The sequence below is a fragment of the Vicugna pacos genome, chromosome 11 (assembly GCF_048564905.1).
Source record: "Vicugna pacos chromosome 11, VicPac4, whole genome shotgun sequence".
In the NCBI taxonomy this organism is placed as follows: domain Eukaryota; kingdom Metazoa; phylum Chordata; class Mammalia; order Artiodactyla; family Camelidae; genus Vicugna; species Vicugna pacos.
This window is the reverse complement of record NC_132997.1, coordinates 12824733-12829625: the sequence shown is the minus strand read 5'-3', so window position 1 is coordinate 12829625 and position 4893 is coordinate 12824733.

Here is a 4893-nt window from a genome sequence, read left to right as displayed (position 1 = left end):
CTTTTCAGTTGCCAACTCCACTCCATACATATATATGGGGAGGTACAAGCTCCAACTCGGTTTTACAGTGAAAACGGCAGGCACTTCAAACCGGCACTAGGAAACAGACTGAGAAACCAGAGTAAGTGTTTCTCCTGCAACCGGTTCCCTTTTTGCTGGATGAACGAACGTCTCTCCACATGCTCAGTTCTGAGAGATAAGTGTGTGTGAACGCCGTCCTGCACCTAACTTGAAGGGAACACAAAGTTTCTTTTCAGTTGCCAACTCCACTCCATACATATATATGGGGAGGTACAAGCTCCAACTCGGTTTTACAGTGAAAACGGCAGGCACTTCAAACCGGAACTAGGAAACAGACTGAGAAACCAGAGTAAGTGTTTCTCCTGCAACCCGTTCCGTTTGTGCTGGATGAACGAACGTCTCTCCTCATGCTCAGTTTTGAGAGATAAGTGTGTGTGAAAGCCGTCCTGCACCTAGCTTGAAGGGAACACAAAGTTTCTTTTCAGTTGCCAACTCCACTCCATACATATATATAGGGAGGTACAAGCTCCAACTCGGTTTTACAGTGAAAACGGCAGGCACTTCAAACCGGCACTAGGAAACAGACTGAGAAACCAGAGTAAGTGTTTCTCCTGCAACCCGTTCCCTTTGTGCTGGATGAACGAACGTCTCTCCACATGCTCAGTTCTGAGAGATAAGTGTGTGTGAAAGCCGTCCTGCACCTAGCTTGAAGGGAACACAAAGTTTCTTTTCAGTTGCCAACTCCACTCCATACATATATATGGGGAGGTACAAGCTCCAACTCGGTTTTACAGTGAAAACGGCAGGCACTTCAAACCGGCACTAGGAAACAGACTGAGAAACCAGAGTAAGAGTTTCTCCTGCAACCGGTTCCCTTTGTGCTGGATAAACGAACGTCTCTCCACATGTTCAGTTCTGAGAGATAAGTGTGTGTGAAAGCCGTCCTGCACCTAGCTTGAAGGGAACACAAAGTTTCTTTTCAGTTGCCAACTCCACTCCATACATATATATGGGGAGGTACAAGCTCCAACTCGGTTTTACAGTGAAAACGGCAGGCACTTCAAACCGGCACTAGGAAACAGACTGAGAAACCAGAGTAAGTGTTTCTCCTGCAACCCGTTCCCTTTGTGCTGGATGAACGAACGTCTCTCCAAATGCTCAGTTCTGAGAGATAAGTGTGTGTGAAAGCCGTCCTGCACCTAGCTTGAAGGGAACACAAAGTTTCTTTTCAGTTGCCAACTCCACTCCATACATATATATGGGGAGGTACAAGCTCCAACTCGGTTTTACACTGAAAACGGCAGGCACTTCAAACCGGCACTAGGAAACAGACTGAGAAACCAGAGTAAGTGTTTCTCCTGCAACCCGTTCCCTTTGTGCTGGATGAACGAACGTCTCTCCACGTGCTCAGTTTTGAGAGATAAGTGTGTGTGAAAGCCGTCCTGCACCTAGCTTGAAGGGAACACAAAGTTTCTTTTCAGTTGCCAACTCCACTCCATACATATATATGGGGAGGTACAAGCTCCAACTCGGTTTTACAGTGAAAACGGCAGGCACTTCAAACCGGCACTAGGAAACAGACTGAGAAACCAGAGTAAGTGTTTCTCCTGCAACCCGTTTCCTTTGTGCTGGATGAACGAACGTCTCTCCACATGCTCAGTTCTGAGAGATAAGTGTGTGTGAAAGCCGTCCTGCACCTAGCTTGAAGGGAACACAAAGTTTCTTTTCAGTTGCCAACTCCAATCCATACATATATATGGGGAGGTACAAGCTCCAACTCGGTTTTACAGTGAAAACGGCAGGCACTTCAAACCGGCACTAGGAAACAGACTGAGAAACCAGAGTAAGTGTTTCTCCTGCAACCCGTTCCCTTTGTGCTGGATGAACGAACGTCTCTCCACATGCTCAGTTCTGAGAGATAAGTGTGTGTGAAAGCCGTCCAGCACCTAGCTTGAAGGGAACACAAAGTTTCTTTTCATTTGCCAACTCCACTCCATACATATATATGGGGAGGTACAAGCTCCAACTCGGTTTTACAGTGAAAACGGCAGGCACTTCAAACCGGCACTAGGAAACAGACTGAGAAACCAGAGTAAGTGTTTCTCCTGCAACCCGTTTCCTTTGTGCTGGATGAACGAACGTCTCTCCACATGCTCAGTTCTGAGAGATAAGTGTGTGTGAAAGCCGTCCTGCACCTAGCTTGAAGGGAACACAAAGTTTCTTTTCAGTTGCCAACTCCACTCCATACATATATATGGGGAGGTACAAGCTCCAACTCGGTTTTACAGTGAAAACGGCAGGCACATCAAACCGGCACTAGGAAACAGACTGAGAAACCAGAGTAAGTGTTTCTCCTGCAACCCGTTCCGTTTGTGCTGGATGAACGAACGTCTCTCCACATGCTCAGTTTTGAGAGATAGGTGTGTGTGAAAGCCGTCCTTCACCTAGCTTGAAGGGAACACAAAGTTTCTTTTCAGTTGCCAACTCCACTCCATACATATATATGGGGAGGTACAAGCTCCAACTCGGTTTTACAGTGAAAACGGCAGGCACTTCAAACCGGCACTAGGAAACAGACTGAGAAACCAGAGTAAGTGTTTCTCCTGCAACCCGTTCCCTTTGTGCTGGATGAACGAACGTCTCTCCACATGCTCAGTTTTGAGAGATAAGTGTGTGTGAAAGCCGTCCTGCACCTAGCTTGAAGGGAACACAAAGATTCTTTTCAGTTGCCAACTCCACTCCATACATATATATGGGGAGGTACAAGCTCCAACTCGGTTTTACAGTGAAAACGGCAGGCACTTCAAACCGGCACTAGGAAACAGACTGAGAAACCAGTGGAAGTGTTTCCCCTGCAACCCGTTTCCTTTGTGCTGGATGAACGAACGTCTCTCCACATGCTCAGTTCTGAGAGATAAGTGTGTGTGAAAGCCGTCCTGCACCTAGCTTGAAGGGAACACAAAGTTTCTTTTCAGTTGCCAACTCCTCTCCATACATATATATGGGGAGGTACAAGCTCCAACTCGGTTTTACAGTGAAAACGGCAGGCACTTCAAACCGGCACTAGGAAACAGACTGAGAAACCAGAGTAAGTGTTTCTCCTGCAACCGGTTCCCTTTGTGCTGGATGAACGAACGTCTCTCCACATGCTCAGTTCTGAGAGATAAGTGTGTGTGAAAGCCGTCCTGCACCTAGCTTGAAGGGAACACAAAGTTTCTTTTCAGTTGCCAACTCCACTCCATACATATATATGGGGAGGTACAAGCTCTAACTCGGTTTTACAGTGAAAACGGCAGGCACATCAAACCGGCACTAGGAAACAGACTGAGAAACCAGAGTAAGTGTTTCTCCTGCAACCCGTTCCGTTTGTGCTGGATGAACGAACGTCTCTCCACATGCTCAGTTTTGAGAGATAGGTGTGTGTGAAAGCCGTCCTTCACCTAGCTTGAAGGGAACACAAAGTTTCTTTTCAGTTGCCAACTCCACTCCATACATATATATGGGGAAGTACAAGCTCCAACTCGGTTTTACAGTGAAAACGGCAGGCACTTCAAACCGGCACTAGGAAACAGACTGAGAAACCAGAGTTAGTGTTTCTCCTGCAACCCGTTCCCTTTGTGCTGGATGAACGAACGTCTCTCCACATGCTCAGTTTTGAGAGATAAGTGTGTGTGAAAGCCGTCCTGCACCTAGCTTGAAGGGAACACAAAGATTCTTTTCAGTTGCCAACTCCACTCCATACATATATATGGGGAGGTACAAGCTCCAACTCGGTTTTACAGTGAAAACGGCAGGCACTTCAAACCGGCACTAGGAAACAGACTGAGAAACCAGAGGAAGTGTTTCTCCTGCAACCCGTTTCCTTTGTGCTGGATGAACGAACGTCTCTCCACATGCTCAGTTCTGAGAGATAAGTGTGTGTGAAAGCCGTCCTGCACCTAGCTTGAAGGGAACACAAAGTTTCTTTTCAATTGCCAACTCCACTCCATACATATATATGGGGAGGTACAAGCTCCAACTCGGTTTTACAGTGAAAACGGCAGGCACTTCAAACCGGCACTAGGAAACAGACTGAGAAACCAGAGTAAGTGTTTCTCCTGCAACCCGTTCCGTTTGTGCTGGATGAACGAACGTCTCTCCACATGCTCCGTTTTGAGAGATAAGTGTGTGTGAAAGCCGTCCTGCACCTAGCTTGAAGGGAACACAAAGTTTCTTTTCAGTTGCCAACTCCACTCCATACATATATATGGGGAGGTACAGCTCCAACTCGGTTTTACAGTGAAAACGGCAGGCACTTCAAACCGGCACTAGGAAACAGACTGAGAAACCAGAGTAAGTGTTTCTCCTGAAACCCGTTTCCTTTGTGCTGGATGAACGAACGTCTCTCCACATGCTCAGTTCTGAGAGATAAGTGTGTGTGAAAGCCGTCCTGCACCTAGCTTGAAGGGACCACAAAGTTTCTTTTCAGTTGCCAACTCCACTCCATACATATATATGGGGAGGTACAAGCTCCAACTCGGTTTTACAGTGAAAACGGCAGGCACTTCAAACCGGCACTAGGAAACAGACTGAGAAACCAGAGTAAGTGTTTCTCCTGCAACCCGTTCCCTTTGTGCTGGATGAACGAACGTCTCTCCACATGCTCAGTTCTGAGAGATAAGTGTGTGTGAAAGCCGTCCTGCACCTAGCTTGAAGGGAACACAAAGTTTCTTTTCAGTTGCCAACTCCACTCCATACATATATATGGGGAGGTACAAGCTCCAACTCGGTTTTACAGTGAAAACGGCAGGCACTTCAAACCGGCACTAGGAAACAGACTGAGAAACCAGAGTAAGTGTTTCTCCTGCAACCCGTTCCCTTTGTGCTGGATGA